At 46.4% G+C, this 21719-nt stretch overlaps 1 pseudogene; it reads left to right on the top strand.

Annotated features, from left to right (window-relative positions):
* The window catches only part of LOC120848747, a 107774-nt pseudogene that overhangs the window by 79846 nt on the left and 6209 nt on the right, over nucleotides 1–21719 (top strand).

Raw genomic sequence — 21719 nt, forward strand, 5'->3', positions numbered from 1 at the left:
TAAATTGTTTGCTAGAGACCAACACGCGGCCCTGACGTCACGCCGCTGCGGTGGCGCTGTCGAGGGCACTGCGCATGCGCAGACGCCTCACTTCATGCGAATTCGGCTTCTCCGCACGCGCAGTGCCCCCACCTGGCAAACGCGGGCTCGTTTGTAAACAGCGTGTCGGTCTATATAACTCCCTACCTGGCACCAGGTGCCTTTGAACGTCTGTCTAAAATTAGGACCAATAAATTACCGATAAAACCAGTTCTTAAGGATATCAAAAACATGTTCTTCAAACACTCAATTGAACTCGTTAGTTTTTGAAGCAGGGTGGTAACTGTAAAGGTATTCACACCAACCGAAAGGAACCTGATTTGTAGAGCCAGCGCCTTTATGGCCTTCTGCAGTACACCAAATACCATGATTGTACTTCACGAGTTACAAATAACTGATTACTTGTAATCCATTACACTTTTTAACGCTTCAATTACTTGTTTTGTGCAGTGACGTTCGCTGTAATACAATTAGTACTTACTGTAACCAATTAAAAGTTTCCGAAAATTAAAAAATTATTGAGTTAATTTTTTTTTACGCACAAAATTGCATTGTATTTATTTGCCATTTTTGGGGGGGGGGGGGGGGGGGTCGCAGGGACAAAAGGTGTATTAAAACACCTGAGCAGGGTGTAAGATAGACAGGTGGGGAAACGGCCCATAGAAGCCTACCGCAGCGCCGTGACCGGATTGTGTACTCGTCTGCTCGCGGGTACCCCCGATTTGCGACAGATGGCGCTGCAATAAGAAGAAAAAAATTGGAATCGGATTTGCATCGAACTTTATGGGAGAGTGCGCAAAATGAACCAAGAGCACGACAGTCCTCCACTGAAAATCCACGAGAAACCATCTCCGTCAGTTTAGCCGGTCGCCACTGGTCGCCCACCCGGAGTGAGAGTTCGCGGTGCTCCACATAGATGGCGCCACAAAAAAAGAGAAAACCGAGGGGGACACAATCCGGTCGCTCATTCGGCTCTCGTTTCCCCACCTGTCTATCTTACACCCTGCACCTGACTCAGGTCCCGCACCCCATACCGGTTTCAGAGCGGCGCAGCTCTTACAACGAACACACAGCATATATACCAATAGAGCACTAGAACCTAACAAAAATAACAAGAAATATGAACATTTCTAACACAATGAAATGTCTGGCAGAATTTTTTCACGAGACTTTATACAAGCTTGCAAATATATTCCGTTATTATTTTTTTAACGTAATTGCCGATCTTGATTTAGTTGCTATATCAAGAATTTGTGGATGCATATTTAAAAGTTCTGTTAATTGCTGCTTCAACGTTTGTTCTCCATAATTAGTACGTATTTGGCCTCTATCATATTCCACACGTCTCAAGTTGTATTGGGTGTCTCTTCACGGAAATTGAGTATCAAAGGACTCCGTGTTGCTTTTAAGAGAATTGAAGATTACTTTCGCGAAGTTGAAAAATATTAGCTGTTGGATAGTGAATAAATTATACTTCTTAAAATAAATGTACGTGTGATCATTATAACACAAGCATGCAATAGACCGAATTGCTTTTTTTTTTTTGGAGTACTAAAAGTTTTTCAAGGTTGCTTTTTGATGTCTTTCCCCAAACCAATGAACAGCAATGTAGGTGAGAGTCCACAAGTGCACTGTATAGTTGGCGCTTAAGCCATGTTGGTAGTAAAAGTCTTAGTTTATGTAATATGCCGATTGAGCGTGAGAGAGTGAAACATAGTTTAGATACATGTCCAGTACAAATTAGTCCAGTACAAATTTTCGAGAAACCATACACCCAAGAACTTTATGGATTCAACCTTCTCTAATTTGTTTGAATTAAATTTTATATCGATTTCATAATTAAGTGCCTTGTTTCTTCCCCTGAAAATAATATATTTAGTTTTAGAAATATTCAATTCAATCTGGTTTGTCACTAGCCACGTGGATAGTTTGTTTAACCAATCATTTGATACACTTCCGAGATGTCTGAGGTCATTGTGGGAGAAGAAAACATTGGAGTCGTCTGCAAATAATACCATGTCCGCAAAATGCGAGATATGTACAATATCATTAATATAAACAAGAAACAATAATTGTCCTAGAATGGATCCTTGTGCGACACCATATGCGATTTGTTGAATATCAGACTTAACGCAGTTATAGATGGTAAATTTTAAACGAGAGCTCAAGTAACTGCATATTAATTCTAGCGCTTTGCGCCTTACACCATAGGTACTCAGCTTTGTTAACAGTATTTTGTGTTTAATTGAGTCGAAGGCTTTTCGAAAGTTCGACAGTCTAGTGCTTATTTTCTATATTGGTTATAATATTATCTTTAATGTTTAGAAGTGCCATTTCCGTCGATTAATTTTTTGAAATCCGTACTGCTGTTCTGAAATTATTTTGTGTTTTGTAAAAAAACTAGTTAGTCGACTATTTATTATTTGTTCTAATATTTTAGAAAAATCGGTAATACAGAAATTGGACTGTAATTATTGAAAACGTTTTGTACACTACCCTTATGTATAACGCGAACTCGCGCTACTTTCATTCGGTCTGGGAAAACGACCTACTAATAATGACGTATTGCATATATGTGCTAGCGGAGTGGATATTAGTTTAGAAATATGCTTAATTGGTTCCGATTTGAGACCGTCCTCCCCTGCAGCAGTACTGTTTTTAAGACCATTAGTCAGGTTAAGTATTTCTTCTTCATCAGTTGGACGTAAGAAAACTGAACTGATGGCGTTGTGACATATGTACGAAGTGGCATTTCCGTCATTGGTTGGGGGAGACGAAGGTGCACCTGATTTGAGAAAATGTTCATTAAACGTATCTGAGAGCGGCTTTCCTCCATAGCTTGTGCCATTTATTTCAAGTTCAGGCGGAAGCGGATGACTAGGGTTTGAAATAAAATTAATTACAGTGATTCAAATTTTCTTGGGGGCATCTAGAATGCACGTAAATGTATTAATATAATATTCACGTCGAGCCTTTTTTAAATCCGAGTTCAATTTGTTTCGAATTTTTTTGTAGTTGACCAGGATACTTTTATCTTTTAGCTTGATAAATTTACCGTACAAGGTATCTCGTTCTTTTATTATTTTATAGAGCGTAGGAGCCACCCATGCTTTTCTTGATTTCTTATGTTCTCTAAGGGTTTTTAATGGGAAGGCTTGATTATATAAGGATATGATCTTGTTAAAAAAAAAGGTTGTACAATATGTCAGGATCGCTTTCATTACACACAAAGTCCCAATTAACATTTGACACCAAACTGTAAAATGTATTAATATTTGTTTTGTTATTAATTGGTCGGTATGTTATAGTTAGAGCGGGCATAAACCTATTTATGAATTTTTGAAAAAAGCAAAAAGATGGCAGGTAGTCACTTATGTTCCATGTTAACACACCCCCGTAATTTCATTGTGATCACAGTTTGTTATGCATAAATATATTAGAGTAGCAGTTTCTATAGTAACTCTCGTAGGTATATGAACAACATTTAAAAACCCGTAACATTTTACAATCTCCATTAGATTTGTAGATGATTGGTTAGAGGAGTTAATATCAATATTGAAATCACGAATTAAAGTCAGCTTTAGACAGGAACACGAAGCATAATCTAATAAATTATCTGTTTGCCCGTTCGTCACTTGTCTATGCTTCAGTGACGTTGGAAACTTCTCTGAACAGTAAACATTTACAAAAAAATAGCAAGATACCAGAGAATCAGAATGTCAACGCGCTCGGTGACGTTTTGACTGTCGAGCTAGGCAGTCAAAACGTTGTTTGTTTTGCGTCGACACGTGGGGGAACTTTTAACGAGTACTGCGTTGTGTTTGCGATGCCTGATAATGTAATCTTCATGTTTGAAATGCCTGAAAATCTAACATGGTGGACGTGAGCAAACAAAAACTCACCAAAGTAACGGTCAAGGCGCAGGTGAGTTGATGCACAATTATAATTAAAAACCTTGAGACAAACGTAACAAAAAGGACATTCGCACTACCGACTCATTACCAACACAGCATAAATACAGTTGTTGTTTACCTATTTATTTCTTTATTTATTTATATACTTACAAAGAAGACTGTTTCGGAAGTAAATGACAGCTGTATGCCATGCTTGGTATAAGACGGTGGTGTCTATGTACTTTGTTTTATTTCTCAACTATCTTAATAATAATTATAGAAAGCTCAATCTCTGAAAGTGGCACATCGCATCTATTTGTTAAATATTCTGCTTTCTATTAGTTTAACACAAGAAAAAAACATATGAAAATGTTTCTTCGACTAGTTCAACATGTGAAAATGTTAAAAATACTTAAATATATGAAGACGAAATTTGATTATAATCAATGCGATATTTCACATAGGTGTCCAACTACAATCAATGTATAACTGTTTTGTATTTCCTTTGTTTTGTACCTGAAGTATGGGCCGGAGAACAAATTGTGTACCCTCAGCTCTTAGAAGCCAGGGGGCTCGGAATCCAAGAAAAATTGATACAAATTTCTTCGACACATACCTTACCTTTGGAGAAGAGCTCAATTTTCGGAGACGAACTTATAGTGGACGTGATGGACGGTACCCAAAGAATAAGAAAGGCTGTAAGCAATCTAAGTTTCTTGTCTGTCATTTCGTTCTTTCTGCACCAAAACATGGAGTGCGTAGTGGTGCAGAACACACTTACCTATTCAAGACGGTCAAGCAAAATGCATCTTCAGGTTGACAGTGAATTCATCAGGGACAAACTCTATCAAAACCGTCAGCACATGGCTACTCTGCTTTTTCATGAAACAACGCACGGTGTTCTTGTGGTACTTGCGCCGAACTCCAACGTACAGTACGTAAACCAACGATTTTAAGGCACTTCAGATGGCACGCGAAAATCGGTTTTTCAGCGTATCGCGCTGCAATTTACTACACAGGTGCGACCAAGTGCTGGAAGTTTACAGTTAAAGAATCAAGTTACAAATTTACCTTGTTCAAAAGAAGAAAACAAAATCTCTGTTGCGGCTACTGTGGCTATCGAAGAAATCCGTTAGCATTTCGTGCAGCGGTTATATGTAACGGTTATATGTATGCAGCCTCTGATCAAAATTTTCTTGCAGGGTGAACATTCCCGAAATTCCTCTTTTCCCTGGTGCAAGCAAGTCAGTTCTCTTAGAGTGTGCATGAAGGGCGTGCGCGCTATGCACGTAAGATAAAAGAGACATTTCGTTTTGAGTATTTATTCACCGTTAACGTGCGTTTAACCTTGCGGCGGATAGATCATGCACATGTGCGTTTTATCTTGCGGCGGATAGATCATGCACATGTGCCTGTGCAACCTGAAGCACGTCACATATGCCGCCGTTTGGATGTTATGTACATGGCGACGGAAGATAAAATCTATAGTGGTGCCGTGTTGCAACGTGGCTTCGTTAGTGTCCGTGCACAGCGTCCGTCCTTACTGAGACCGCATGTGCTCTATCAGTCACTGGTTTTGTCCGCCTCTAACGTTAACGTCGGCGGTTTCGGTTCCAGCCAGTTCCATCACTCCCCGGCCACGGTCTACGTACTGTTGTCTTCGGAGAGCCAGTCTCTGCTCTCGAAGGTTGGCGGCCTGGGTTGGAGCCGGCACACCATTCCTAGGTCGGAACGTACGGTCCGCGTACTGCTGTCTTCAGAGGGTCAATCTCTGTTCCCAATCGTTGGCGGTTTCGTGCAAGCGGTGTTGTCGATCCTCTTGGGCCTTACGTTGCCGCGTATATAGTGCAGACAGGGGCGACGACACCTAGCAGTTACGGCCTGGTCACATGGCACTGAACTGCGCGTGGAGATCTGTGTGGCAGGCGTAACAGGTCGACGAACGGAACGGCAACCCGTGTGCGTCCAAAAGCCTCCGACGCCGACGGCAGGGGCTTCTGAAGGCGTCAAAAGGGCGCACCCTCGAGTTCCCGGATAGGCTCCCTACGGGAGCCAGAGTGGTGCGTCTGTTTTGCACGTGCTGCCGCGTCGCTATTCGTCGACGTCGATCACACGAGACGCAAGGATCCAGCGCTTTGCAGGAAAGTCGTATCGCCCACTGTGCACGAGCCCCGGCGTAAATGTTACCTTGGTTTTGCCTCCTTCTCCTCCTTTTCAGCTTTCCATTCGCGAGGGCGCGCGCGGCGCCGCTTTTCGCCGAATGCAGTCACGTTACGAGCAAAACGTCCCTGGCCGTGCAGAGATGCCGGCGATACGGCCACCCTCCGAGGTGGAACGCGGAACTCTGGCTTCCATTGGGAGCCTATACACCTTTCCAAGAAACACTCGGCCCAAGGGACAGGGACAGGAGACCCTTTCTCGAGCCCAGTCACTCGGTTTGAGGCTATTATCTCACGGGCGTCTTTGTTAACCCTAAACGAGTGGACTGTGATTTCGATAGGCGCAGCCTGTAAAGGCAAAATTAGAAACATTGCTGACGGATCGATTCTCGTCCTTTCCCGCTCTTTGTTTTGTTTTCTTGTGCATTGTGGTGTACGTATTTTTCCAGGGACATTAAGAAAGCATTTATACCACAATTAAAAAAAAGAAAAATTAAAAAAAAAATTTTGGTTAGGTACCAGCATGACGGAACGAACGCGACTGGAATGTTTGTTTTATTTTACGATTAGTTTTGAGGGCGCCGCCCGCTCAGCCGCGTGTTAAATCACAAAGCGCTCCGCCGTCGACAATAATTTACAACCGAAGATATCCGAAAGGCATGCGTATTTTACGCGCACAAATAATGCACTTACCAATGAACAGGTCTCGGATATATAAGTTAGCAAGTGTTAACACTCGAACAATATATCGCACCTACCCCATGGTATAGCGTGGTCCGAAAAGCATTTATTTGAAAAATATTTTAGACAGCACAGCAGTACAGTGTCGACGCCAGTGACATCTTCATGATCAGACGGAACCCAAGAGGACTTCATTTTCCGGCACGTTTTGGGGAGAGTTTCCTTTCTTTACACCATCATCAAGGCAAAAGAACGAACGCGATTCACCCGTTCCCCACCTCAACCCAAACAACTGTTTTTGGTTATGACTGAGAATAACTCTACATGGATTATCTCTGGGAAAGGGCAAACAGGTGACATTGTTCGCAAAATCACGTAGAGGGCCTTTTGACGTCCTTTTCCTCCTTCGTTTCTCGTTAATGTCGAGCGGAAACGTTTGAATGGCAGGCACTTACCAGCCCTATTTCTCACAGCGGAAGATAACGCAGGAAGGGTACGCAGCATGCATCAAAAAAATTAAGAGGAAAATTTACAAAGGGGCAAAAAAACATCCAATTTAAAACTGCAAAATATAGGTAGAGAATTGTGCTCAACGGATTTCTAGATTCCAAGAGTGTGACAGAAAACTTCTATAGTTGATAGGGGGTGAGAGATTCGCATCAGCATCAGCAACATGCGGCGGCCTAGGAGCGTTTTTCGGAAAGGTGTACACAGGCACTCTAGCGCACCCCAGAGCCATATATAAAGGAGATTTTGGCTAGCTGGCGTTGCATCGTTGACAGCTCGTCAGCCACGCCACTGACACGCCACGCGAACGCCAAGGCCATGCCCATTTCGTCTTTTTGGAGTTTCAGACGCCGGGGACCCATGCCCGAAGGTTTTTCTCTTAGTTACCTCATACGTATGGTTGTTTTACTGTGTTTGAAGTGATTCGCTAGCAGTATTTAGGACGTGTCGTGTTTATTCGAGAGCCATATAAGTTAGCTTCCGGTCTATTTTCTCTCCGGACGCGCCGCGTGAACAGTCCATTCATGCGCTTCGCTGACGTTCGGCGAGTCGCCCAAAATACGCTCGTGTAAATTTCGCAATCTTCAAATCTAGTTGACGGCTCTCGGTACTTTAGCGGTGTGCAAAGATAAGAACTTCTAATTAGCAACTGAGGGGCTTTCCGTACAGTGCTAGCGATTCGAAGATGACATCGTTGCCCATGACTTCAAAGAAAATTATCTGTTAGATTCTAATGCAAGCTAAAGCACTCTGTTCCAGAGTTCCCCAGAGTCTTGTTTCTTCCTAATTGCATATTTTCTTGAATATGCGCAGCGTGTCAAACAAAATAATTTGAAAGAAACGGTCGCTATCTCTGATTTGGGATTTCCACGCCGTGCATGCTTATCGCGTGACCCCCTCGAACTGTCTCTGGAATGAAACAGCGATCTAGTTCTCCGAACATCTAGGAAGCTCCCAGAAGGTTCCATAAAAATAAATAAAATATATGAAGGTTGTGCAAGTTTGCTGGGATTAGAAACGGTGCCGGGACTAACCTTTGTCGCAAAGTGAGAGTCGGCTATTTTATAACGAAAGGTTACGAAATAAACATCGAGGGACTCAGCGCCAGGCGGCTCCTCGCGAACGTTAAGCTTGCTCGTTTTCATAGATTGATTCAACGTAATTCTACAGATTGACCTTTCAAAACGATTCTAAGATCACAACATCCATGGTCATGTCATTACATAAAAATAATCAGAAGATAGAAATAACACGTCACAGATGTAACGTGCCCGTCCCGTGCTGCAATAGTTCACATTACACATTATATTGCCGCGCCCAGGGCTGAGAAAGCAACGCTCGGTCACGGACCTCCAGAAAGTTCTCGTTTATTCATGTACCGCACGTAACTTCTATCATTTATTCCTGCTTTTGTTTTCTAGAAGGTGCGTGTTCATTCTCGCCCGATCACGCGACGCTCGAGCCGCTTTCGCCGAATCTTCGAGATAGCGACGCACTCTAGATAAGAGGCCGCCCGCGACCTTGTCAAGTCAGTTTTCGCCCCAGCGTTCGACTGTGCTGCTCCGCCAACTTCGACGCCCGCGACGCTCTGTTATTATCGTTGTACCCGTTTTATTTTTTTTTTTGGCACAAGTTCACCACATTAAACGTTTATTTCTTCCTGTTTATTTCCTATTTTTTTGGTCACCACCCGTGACATTTTAATGGAGGTGCGGGGTAGCGCATGCCCGTGCAGCGTTCCCCTCCCAGGGCCCGCAGTGCAAGCCCCATTCCGAGCCCGGTGAGAAGACCACCCGACGCGGAACCTGAAACTCGGACCAGTCGCCGCACCCAAGGTCTACACCCGGAATACGGACTTCTGCAACCCAGGACCAAGCAGCCAACGAAGCCGACGATGGACGGCCAGCAGTCACAGACCCCGGCCGCTCCTACCTTCATCTACCTACCAGTCGCACCCCGGACTCCGACGCCATTCCACGGCGAGCAGCACGAAGACATCGAGGACTGGCTTCAACAATACGAGCGGGTGGCCCAGCACAACCGATGGACGAAGGACCAGCGCCTGCAGAACCTTTACTTCGCGCTCGAAGAAACGGCCAGGCACTGGTTCGAGAATCGGGAGACATCATTGATCTCGTGGACCGCCTGCAAGAATGAGTTGAGGCGAACTTTCACTAACCAGTATCGACGGGAGAGGGCCGAGGACCTTCTTCGAATGAGAACCCAGGGCGCAAACGAGACCATCACCAGTTTCGTCGAGGATGTCCTGCGCCTGGTCACTCGCGCCGACCCTGAAGCCACCGACGAAAAGAAGTTGCGGATCCTGATGCGAGGCGTACGAGATGACATCTTCGGAGGCCTCGTCCGCAACCCGCCGACCACCGTCGAGACGTTTGTAACAGAGGCGACCAACATTGAACGGGCCCTGCAAGCACGAGCCGCTCACTTTCATCGAGCCCCTGCCGTCGCTGCACCCACGCCGTCAAGCTGCGCCCTCAGCCCCAATATTCCAGGGATCAGAGAAATAGTCCGGGACATCGTCCGTGAAGAACTGAAGAAGCTGATACCTGCCACCGAACGTCCAGCTTCACTCTCGATCGCCGAGATTGTTCGAGAAGAGGTCCAGCAAGCGCTCCAGCCAGACGTTCTCGCCGACGCCGCACCGGAACCACCAGCTGTGACCTATGCTGCCGTTGTTCGTCGTCCGCAGCCTCCTATTGCTCGGCAGTACCCATCTGCACCCCAACAAGAAGTCTCTTCGCCGCAGTACGCGCCGCGCCAAGAGCAGCGTGGACTTCGAAAGACCGACGTGTGGCGCACGGATGACGGACGCCCGGTGTGCTTCCACTGCGGGGAGGCTGACCACGTTTACCGGAGGTGCCCCTACCGCCAGCTCGGCCTGCGAGGATTCGCTCCAAAGGACCGTCGACCTCGTTTTGGAGAACGACCAAGGGACATCGAGGAATACCTCCGTCGCCCTCCGTCACCAGCGCCCACCGCACCACGAGGTTCCCGTTCTCCATCCCCCCGACGTTCCGCGTCGCCTTTCCGTCGGTCGCGCCGTGACAGCCTGTCCCCCCATCTCGTCGGGAAAACTAAGTGCGGCAACACCTGGAGGTGCCGTTGCCGAAGACGACCCGAGCAACGCTCGGTCACGGACCTCCAGAAGTTCTCGTTTATTCATGTACCGCACGTAACTTCTATCATTTATTCCTGCTTTTGTTTTCTAGAAAGTGCGTGTTCATTCTCGCCCGATCACGCGACGCTCGAGCCGCTTTCGCCGAATCTTCGAGATAGCGACGCACTCTAGATAAGAGGCCGCCCGCGACCTTGTCAAGTCAGTTTTCGCCCCAGCGTTCGACTGTGCTGCTCCGCCGACTTCGACGCCCGCGACGCTCTGTTATTATCGTTGTACCCCTTTTATTTTTTTGGCACAAGTTCGCCACATTAAACGTTTATTTCTTCCTGTATATTTCCTATTTTTTTGGTCACCACCCGTGACAATATGCGAGCTTTCTGTAGCAACGAGTTCGCTAGTTTTTGTCGCTACTGGGATGAGAATTCCATTTTATAAAACGTTTTAAGTTGAAACAAGCATTCTTATTTTACAAAGAAGGGAAACTTCCGTGGGCGTTCACAGTTATTGCTCTTGATTTTATTCAATTATATTGTGCGACAGTGTTCTTTCTTCTTTTAAAATTATAAAATGTAAAAAAAACCATGACGGCTGTAAGTGAAATATCCACCCACAAAACAACCGACCATTTTCTCACCAGAAAACCTAAAAATGAAGGTCTGTACGCCGGATACCACGCGGCCCGGTATGCAGGCGCGTTCACCTGGGATCGGTAATGGTGGACAGGCCCGCGCCGTTCCCCGCCGTTTTACGTTGCTAGCTGTGAAGTCAGTTTTATGGGAGGAGTCTGGGAGTAGCGAAGGTACGGCGAGAGGTCAGCAATGGCAATTGATATCCAGACTCTTCAATACATAGATCTCCCGCACCCGCACTATGCCGGCTATATGTCGGCGCTTTCAGGTGTTCCCTAGGCACTTTTCATAGCCAGTGCGGCTGTTGCGCCATCCCGTGGTGGCGTTGAGAACATTCGTTGGACAAAAGAGTATAAACCAGGCCAAGCTCAGCACATGTACCAGGACACTAATGGTAACGCATTAGAAACAGAAACCTGTTCTGGGCTAGCTACGCCACTACTTGACAGTCGATACACGCTAGGTGAGACGTGCTTCCAACAGGTGGCGTACGCCGCGTCGAGGGAGCATCGGCCGATTCCGGTTCTTTTAGCAGGATCGTCTGCTGCACAACCTAAAACGGCTGGCGCTCTCAAGAAGTGGCATGCGCCATCTCTCGGGATCCAGTTGTCACTGCGCGAGTCTCATCCGCGAAGTGGCGGCGCAGATTAGCCAGAACAGGTTTCTGATCCTTTTGACGTAAAGCGTTTCTTTTTTTAGTTGCTGCGGGATTCTTGGAAAGGGATTAAGTGAAGCGAGATAAAGAGAAGCCGGACTAAGTGAAGGATGGTTTCGTGAAGCCGGATTACGTGAAGCTGGGGCCTGAGACGTCACATGACTTCATTTTACGTGGCGTCAATTTTTGTGCTGAATTAGCTAAAAAAGTGAATTTGTTTATAGGTCACGTCGCATGACGTCTTGTCATAGTCACGTTACCTACACACAAATTCAGTTTCCCCGCTAGATTAGCCGGAAAATTGAGGCCACGTGAACTCTACACCAACTTAGTTTCCCCGCAGGATTTTGCGGAAAAATTGACTTCACGTAACTTCAGCGCCAATTCAGTTTTCCGGCGAAATTTAGAGAAAAAGTGATGTCACGTGGCCTGCTGTCACGTGGCCTATACACCAATTCAGCCTCCCCGTCAAATTTAGCGGGAACCTACATTGCGTGACACCGATTGCATATTGGTGGTACATCCACGAGGTGGAGCTGCTCTCAACAGACAAATTCGGAGAGCAAATTCTGTGACGCATGCGTGAAACTCGGAGTACGACTATCAAGTGTACACATAGCACGCGTTACGCTATCTGTTGAATAGCTCCGTGAGAGTGTCACTAATCATTTGTGGCCATATAGGTTTCAGGTATATAATATATATATATATATATATATATATATAGATATACATGCAACATGATTGCGCACAAAATTTGCAATACAATATTTTTTCTTTTGTTGAACGAGGTCAAGCTCATTCTGTTTTATACTTTTTCACTGTAAGCTTTCACCACCTGTTTGTGATTCTGTGGTAAATCTCAGAGCGACAATTTTATGAACCGATTTTCGTGGGCCGTCTCAAGTGCCTTAAAAGCGTTCCCTTACATAGACGCTGAAAAAACAAAAGCCGCCGGGAATCAATTTGCGATCGCAAAAATATTACCTGTTGCGATTTATTTGACTGCACGATGACGGGTCACCTATGTAAATGCCTCTTTTCCTATTCTTGCTGCTTCCTTGGGACTTAAGGCAGCTTCGTGTTGAATCTTTGATAAGCTCGACTAGAGGCCTTTGGCCGTTGACAACCAGAACTCTCAAAACTAGCGCAAGATATATATATATATTTTTTTTTGTCGAAGGCGTATTACGTTTCTACGGTTTCATGTAGATGCTTTTTTGCGTTCAAAAGTCAGGGTAAATCTGCATCTGGCCCTTTTGAAGATTGGTGCGCCTTAGCCGCAGACAAATGTTTTGTACTCACTCGAAAACGTGGGGAGTACCGGAGTGAACTCTTTGCTCGTTAAAAGAGAAGGGCATGCGAGGTTAACATGCAACATTTCGTCCTTCAAAGAAACCGCAAAAAAAAAGAAGAAAACATTTCAATTTGTTTTGGCCGTTCTATATTTTTTGTGCTAACTCAGCAGACGCGCTCACCCATTAATTTTTGTTTCGTTTTCTGTTTTAGAAGGGAATTTTAAACACATCTCACTGTATTCAGCCTGAGAATATGCTGAAACAAAGTGTAAGCGGCGTGTGGCTCACCGCATTCGGGAAATACCAAGCGCGGTTCATCGACATGCTTCGAGTGAATATAACTATAATCTAAACTCTTTAATTCAAAATTATGAACCAGAATGATCGGCGCTTTGTTTACGCAGGAAAGATAGCAGCCCAAAAACAAGCCATCTTGGAAGAAAGGTGTAAGTAGAATTAACAATTGTTTAGAATATAAAGAAGCTCCTGAGAATTAGTTAGTTCAGAAGACTAAATATGAAAATACAAAAAATCTCATGTGTCTAATGTTTCGCCAAAAACGCGTTCACCCGTTCACTGTAATTTACAAAACATATTCAGCGATGCACGACGCTTTTATAATCCTATTTGGACCTTGGAGGGACTGTGCAAGGTTTGTTTACACTTTTCCGTAAATATTCGTAAGAAATAAATCTCGATGTTCATAACGTACGAAGAACGCATAGCTTGTTATCTTCACAAAACGTCATTAACGTAAAAACAAAACTAAGCACCTTTTATTTTTTCAGCTTTCTGAAAGAGGAACCGGCCACGTGCTGGGACGGACAAAGCTCGGAGCACGTGCCAAGCTCCAGACTATGTTACGAAGACTTGTACTTGTACATAATACCTAACTGAGGGTTCCAATGTTGCGTGACGCGACCATAACTTCAGTTCATAGGAGCACGGCCACCAACAGGGGGGATCGAGTGGCCGTGATAGGTAGGGTGCCTGCATGTCTGTCTGTCTCAGGGTGAAGACATCCATTGTTGCACTGAATGTGCCAGCGCGTGACGCTCTCGCGCACTCGGTGCATGACTTGGGCGGTAAAATGGCGTCTATGCATTAGCCAAAGCTACGCGCTCGAGCTGAGTGACACCGGATTGGGCGCACTTCAAAAGGCATGAAAAACAATTGAGCGGAAAAATGGCTGAGATGTCACCACTCAAGCAAAAGCGCGTGTGTATGAAGGCACTCTAGTGATAGGAGCAAAGCGCCAGTGCACGAGACAGCTCGTGCCGCCTCGCGCTCTGCCGCGGAAAACCGCCAGCGTGGTTGTCGCGCGTGCAGAATGACTACAGACATAGCCTCCTTTCTACTACAAAGCCTGGCAGATCGCCGCGAGACGCGGCCGCTGAAATTGAAAAGGCAGAGCGGCAGACAACGGATGAGAGGAGAGCCACGTGACGGGCGCCCCCCACAACAAAAGCTGTGCGATGACGACCAGGTTCCTCGAGAAATGCTCTGTGTTACCAGATTCTGCACTCCAAATCTGCGGCCGGGCACTTTATGGCTCCGTCGTGGAACTGCCAGGCTTTGTGAGTATAGGGGAGGCCATAGGCGTAGACTATAGGGGGGGGGGGGGGGAGGGGGCATCGGGGCTCGTGCACCCCCTGGTGACATCCGGGGGGGGGGGGGGGGGCCAGAGTCACTCCCCCCCCGGGCCATGCTCCTTACCAAGACGCTGTTTACGTGTCATTTAACGAGCTTCTAGTAGTGGCATGCAAACAAAGTAACACAAACAGCGACGGACACATGGCGATATACATACGCTGTAAAATGTACCCCCTAAAATGTGTGTGTGTGTAAAACGTTTAATGAAAAAAAGAGAAGTGGTCGCACTTGCGCGTGAAATAAACTACGGATAATTGCCGGTGTAAAAAAGCAATAAAAGCCGTTTACAACTCCCTGTAACACCGAATTAGAGCGCAGCTCTTCAGGAGGAGGAAAGGGTACTGAGGGTCACGTGTTCTCGGGGGGGGGGGGGGGGGGTCACGTGACCCTTCGAGGTCACTTGACCTTGGTGGGGTCACATGACCTCGGGCTAGGGGGGTCCACGTGGAGGGTCACGTGCCCCCCCCCCCCCCGAGGTCACGTGACCTGGGGGTGTCACGTGACCTCGGGGGCTGACACGTGACTCCCCAGAGAAATTTTTCCGCTAGATTTAGCGGGTAAATTTTTTCCGCTAGATTTAGCGGGGAAATGTTTCCGCTACATTTAGCGGGGAAATTTTTCCGCTAGATTTAGTGGGGAAGTTTTTCGGCTAGATTTAGCGGGGAAAATTTTCCGCTTGATTTAGCGGGTAAATTTTTCCGCTAGATTCAGCGGAGAAATTTTTCCTCTAGATTTAGCGGGACAAATTTTCCGCCAGATTTAGTGGGGAAATTTTTCCGCTAGATTTTGCGGGGAAATTTTTCCGCTAAATTTAGCGGGGGAAATTTACCCATAATGCACCGCGCGGTTACGCCGACGGCGACGGCGACGCTGACGGCGACGCCGCTCAAACCGGAAACGGGCGCCTAAGAGCTGCGCTCTAAAATTGCGTAGAAAAGCACCCCCCCCCCCCCCCCCCCCCCGCCCCGAGAAACATCTCTGCCTGCCCCCCCCCCCCCCCCCCCCCCCCCCCCCCGGGAAAATGGAAAGTCTACGCCGCTGGAGGAGGCTACACTACAGATCTCACCATAGCCTCCCCTACACTCACACAGCCTGGCAGTTCTACAACGGAGCCATACGGCCGTATTCTTAAACAGGCTTCGACTCGACACTCCACCTCGACTCAGTGGAGTGGAGGAAAGCAGCTCGCCTCCAGTCGAGGAGCCATCGGGCTTCACAGACGCGCCTCGGCGTTTCCTCGGCTGAGGAGCTCCTCGAGAACACTTCCTCCACTCGAGGAAACTCGAGGAGACGTGAAAGGCGTCTGGTTACGAGGTTGTAGTAAAAAACAAAGTCGAAAACAATATTGTGGTGTGAAATATGAACATATTAGTTCGTTTTATTTTAAGGGACACATTTTACTAACATTGAATTGGGAGTCTGCAAGATTTCTGCTTCGCAGCGCGCATGTTTTGTGCGTTGCGGCCGGTTTTCGGACAAATAGCCACAAGCGTTCTCCAGTCTGGCAACGGTGGCGGCCGCTCTCCAGCTTTTGCGTCGTAGAGGCCGCTGTAGCTCGCTACCGTCGTTCGTTTCTGCGTCTCGCCCGTTCTTCGCCGTCTTACCTCGTCTCACCGCTTATCTGCTTCGCTGTCACCGCCTGGAACGAGCATTTTCACCCTTCCTCTTTCTTCAGAGTCCTACTAGAGTGCCTTGCCCTACAACGATGTCGTTCAACGAAGGTGACAAGAAGGGGCGGGTGGTTCCACGAAGGAGGGCAGCTTCTTCGTCGTTCTACTAACAACTCCCCGAAAGAAGCTAAAATTGACGCGTAGAAGAGTCTGCACCAAGTATAAGCGCCAGCCGCATGTCCGCCCACGAGTGTTGGGACAACGGTAAACCCAAGTGGAAGAAAACACTCCGAGAAGAATCAGGGCATCCACGCAACAGGTGTGTAAGCAATTTCTATATTCGGGCAGAATAACGCAACGGGTTCGCAAAATCACATTACAGGACGTGTGTACTAAATAACTCTGCAAGGGACTTTGCTGTGGCCACCTGCAGCTAGTCAAGCACGTTACTGTCGAGGCCGTAGGTGGGCAGTGACGGTGAATTCTCGCTATCTTTGGTGATTCTTGTGCCGACATCGACAACTTACTTTGCGTGTTGTGCTATATCCGAGCGAAAATTACGCTGCGAACATTCTGGTTGCGGCACACTACCTTAGCCTCTGGCCCCTTTCTTGAGATTAGAGAGGCAACCTGGACGTGTAAAGAAACACGCGACGCACGAAACTGACACTAGTGCACGTAGAAGTTACGCAAAGTAGGAGTTTCGACTATGTCAATTAGACCTAGCACCTCATCTCCTTGTGTGCTAATCTTTTGAAGAAAAAAAAAATCTTGTGCTGGTTTAATTGACTACCAGCTCTCATTTCTTAATTGTAACTTCCTAAGAAATGCCATTATGTGAACATGAGACGTGATGGAGTCCAGTTGTTGACAGATGTCCTTTTTCAGGTATCCATGTTAGTGTGCAATCATTGTCATTTATTTGCGAGGTTAACCAGCGCATTGTACTGGCATGATTAAGCTGGCGCAAATTTAATATGGGTAAAAGTATACATTATTGATTTGAAAAGTTGTGTGTCTACAATATGACTGTTGTCGATGATCACATTAAGCTACTCCAGTATTTTCCATGCATATCAAGAAATAGCACAGGTATGACATCACTTGTTTCGCATTTATTTCTTGCAGTTAACTGTCGAACAACAAATTGTACCGAATAAGTTGTAGTATGATTTGTTTTTCTTTCTGCATTTTGCTCTGTGCATCTCAACTCATGGATGCTGTCACAGGATATTCTTCGGCCTTTCATTGCAGGAGGGGGCACTGGTGTTGCGCCCGCTGAACAATGAGCCTGTCCCTCCATCTTGTGGGGGCTCTGGTATCCCACATGGCAATGCGGCTGCCAAGCCCGTACAACAGTGGCAGCGCCCGCGCTGGTTGGCCGGTGCTCTCAATGCTGCCAGCCGCCATTCCCGAAGCCACAGTGAACGAGCATGACGACTGGCATGATGCCTGGTAAAAGTTTTCGATTGAATTTGCTACGTACACATGATGGTTAGTTGCTACTTGATCACGCAGCTACCAATGTTTATTTATAAAAAAATCTGTCTATGCTCTTCCGTTTATTATTTCGATTTTGGCATACTGTCTCGTAGGAACGCTAAAAACTGTGACAATGAGCCACATTTTCCATAAGGCGACTTGTTAGGGGTTCCACGTAGGAACACAGTAAATTCCTTGGGTCTGGATAATGCCATGTTTATTGACGAATACACAACACGTGTGCCCGAGGGCCCACAAGGTCCGAGATAACAGCGCTCTTTCTTTTGACGGTATCACCATTTGGAGTCTGCCCTGCCGCTACTGACAGTATCACGGAAAGGAAAGGGTCAGAACAAGGAAGGAAAACTTCCATGTTTACCAACAGTTGGCATTTAACATTTCTGTAATGAAGTCGTTGTGACAGTTTCTACCAGTTCTCCGGTGTCTTCACCGTGCCTGTAACACTCGGCGTCAATGTGTTGTGCTTGCCTAGATTCACCTGCCTCACCGCTGCTGGACTGGGGTGGCATCATGGAGGTTGCGGTTGCTGCGCGACCAACCAAGCCCTCACCTCCTCTACCTCCTCAGCCGCCACGTGTGGTTGTCCGAGTGAAAACAACTAAAGGCCGCACCAACTGGAGGAGCTGCACCTGCTGCAGGTGGAGCTACGTCAGTGTCAGGTTGCCTACTAACAGATGAGGCCCAGGTTTTCCATCAGCAGCAGCGTAACAAGCTGGTTCGAGTTTGAGCTGCTTCAGCTCAACAAACCAATCAAGCTGCAACAAGTGCTTGTTCTCGGGGCCCAGCCACAACAGTAGGCTGATTTATTCGATTTGTTTCATCTTCCTCTTTATTAATTACAATATTTTACATTCTCTTTTGTTTTTAAGAATGCTTTATTAAAGTCTGTAACTTGCTTCATTTTATCCCTGACCTGAAGTTGTTACAAGTATTGACCGTGTCTCGTTCAGTAAAGCCTAGCATTTTTTTTAACTTGTTTCTCGATTGGCGGTTTGTAGTGAACATTTTGTGCAAAAGGGCAGTTACGTCAGCTTTACATCTATTCTTTTAAAACTTAAAAAGTAACCGAGTATTTTTTTTTCTTACTAATTACATTGTTTGTATGTTTAGAGTATGGGAAGTTAGTCAGCCCCAGTGAGCAACTTATCTCCACTGTAGACGAGATGTTCAGCCAGTGTCGTACCACAGCTATCCTGGGGTCTTTAACTTAAATCACAGTAGTGATACACAACCGCATGCTGTTACACTGTTCATCCACATCGATACAGGCAGAGGCAGAACTCAAGACTCCTATGTTCAGCTGTGCGAGCTTTCACTTCACGTGCTCCAAGCTGTGATCCATTAATGCAGTCGACCACCGATCCCCTTGATGGAAATTAGGAATCTGTTTGAACGTACAGCCAGGTGTTTCCTAGACATTGCCACTGTTATTTATGTAATGTCTCTTTTATTATTGTGTAGTGCATGTGCAGCTTCGCTCATTAAATGCTGTTGTCACAGAGTTTTGCCATAGTTTTCATTGAGTTAAGACGTCTCATTTCCTGTCCAGGGGTTTGTGCCTCGCGATACTCTATGAGCTTGCACCGCCTACCAGAGTAAAGTCGACACCACATTGACGAGGCTTGCCCACTGCCTTTTCATTGCGGAGTTGGCGCCGTGTGACCGAGCTTTCGGTTGCTTGTCAAAAGATCCCCAGGTGGTCAAAATTAATCCTCAGTTCTCTGCTGGGGCGTGCCAGATGCCCGTCGTTGGTTTGGCACAAAAACCCCCAAATTTGACTTCACTGCCTTTTCACTGCACACTACTACAGTGCCGACGTAGCAATTGGGCCCAAGTTTGCAGCTGACCACACAGTGATACAGTAATTGAGCAGCGGTTTCAGCTAAACCCTGGTACGGTGCTCACCTCATTCATGCTCGCATTCAGTAATACGTAGTGTGATGCCATCAGTTTGAGTGCATGGGCCCTGCATGCTTGTGTAAGTAACTGTTAGGTATGACACCCTTGACTGCCTAACATCCGAAGGTGTCCTCACAAGGAATTGCTGCGCTATTGTAATATTTATTCTAACCGAAAGCTCTTCATGTGGGGTCACAGCTGCAAGACATCATTTCAGACATTCTCATGTATAAGTTTATTTCGAACAAATGTGCACTGAACAACTCGCTGAAAAGTGGGGGGTGGGACTGGTAGAGCGGGAAGTGGCTCGTTCTGCAGGTGGGCCAAGTTTTGCAGTGCAAGTCCACCAGTGATCATCACAGCCGACCATTCAGGCTTGTGCTGCTAGCACATGTCGAGCCACGGAAAGTGCCTAGGCCCGCTGCACTGAGTTCCTAGTCCAGAAGTGGGCCTTTCGGTACCTACATAAGACAGAAATGAAATGTGGGACTAGTTTGTGGAGTAGTGTATGTCCGATTAATGCTCAGACTACTGTTTTCCATAGAAAGTGCTGTGTATGATAACACTCTTCTTCAGGTGTACACACACAGCTTTTTGACGTGAGTGGATAATGTCCCTTCGCGCACATCTTAAGCTTCAGAAAGTCTCTTTTAGATGGCTGCAGGCATCAGTCCAGTTCGGGTGGTATACTGTACGATATGGACTTTGGTACTAGTTGTATTTTCAGTACACTCTGCTGCTTGCCGAAGGATGTCAACCTGCAAATGGTGTGGTATCGGCGTATGTTTCCTACATTATTGTATATTTCTGTGGACTCGTAAGCCGCGGTCTCATTTAAGCAACAAATGCCAAGAACCAACAAACAACCAACCTCAATGAACAACAAATGTTATTGAGTAGTGGGTGTTTGCCGTACAGTTTGGTTTACACGACAAGCACATGCAGACACAAAAACTGTTTACATATGGGACTGTTGTAGTTAACAATTGCTTAGACAACTTAGTGAATGCCACCAAATGAATGCTTTCATGTGTATGTAGAAAGTAAACATTCGCTCATCATTTTAAATTTTAATTTAATTTTATTTTAAGTTTTCATGTCTGAGAATCTGACGATCAAAAAGGTTCATCTGGGATGAGACTGTGTTGCAACACACATCGTCTCATCCCACATTCACTCGAAATGTGCTTTGGTCATGATCATTCTTGCAAGGAGGGTGCGCTCGGGCCGCTACTATCATTGTGCTCGGTAACCCGATCGGGAGTTCGTTTTATTTTAACGTATTTCTGTGCTCTCACAAGAGTCTGCAACCGTTTAATGACTTTTTTTGCTTCATAAGAACGGGAGTACGTTTACGCTCGGTCGTGCAAACTGTCGCCGGATACAGGTTTGTTTTAAAGTTTTGATTGATATCGTTACGTCAGAGTTTAGACCTACGATATCGCATCTTAGCGTGCAGTTTGATTAATTAAGTTTGGCACTCCTAACGCAAACAACACGGGTGAACTTACCTGCACGTTGATGGAGAAGTATCCATTTCTGTTTCGAGAACACTTCCACATCGGGACCGCCGGGTCCTCTTATCAATGCACCCAGTCGCCCCCGGAAACTTCATTTCGCAGCAGCCCCGCACGAACGCATTAAAGTTCGCTGCGCCCTGCGGGAGCTTCACCGAGCGGGTGAAAATGGTCCGTGCGAGGAGCCGCGAAACTCGCACCGCAATCCGGCACACAGTCGGCTGCGGCATGTTCACATGGTTCCCGTAACAACTTAAAACGTCCTGGTACCACAAAAGCTCAAAGCAACGAGCAGCTGCAGCATCGTTGAGGGCGGCAGGCCCCGAGTACTCGCGCTCCTGGCAGAGACAGCAGAGTGTTCGCCGGTCGCCTTCGTGAAGCGGCACCGCACAGGAAATTCGCGGTCACTGAAGTGTTCCAGTGGGTTCAGGCGTTCTCTGAAACTTCGTCTCGTCACACGTCTCGATTCGCTGTCGCCTGCGTCGTAGTAGAGGATCTCTTCTGCGCTTAAAACGAAGTGCACAAACTCCGAGAACG

Source organism: Ixodes scapularis, unplaced genomic scaffold, assembly GCF_016920785.2.
Source record: "Ixodes scapularis isolate PalLabHiFi unplaced genomic scaffold, ASM1692078v2 PGA_scaffold11__112_contigs__length_91849675, whole genome shotgun sequence".
NCBI classification, from domain to species: Eukaryota; Metazoa; Arthropoda; class Arachnida; order Ixodida; family Ixodidae; genus Ixodes; species Ixodes scapularis.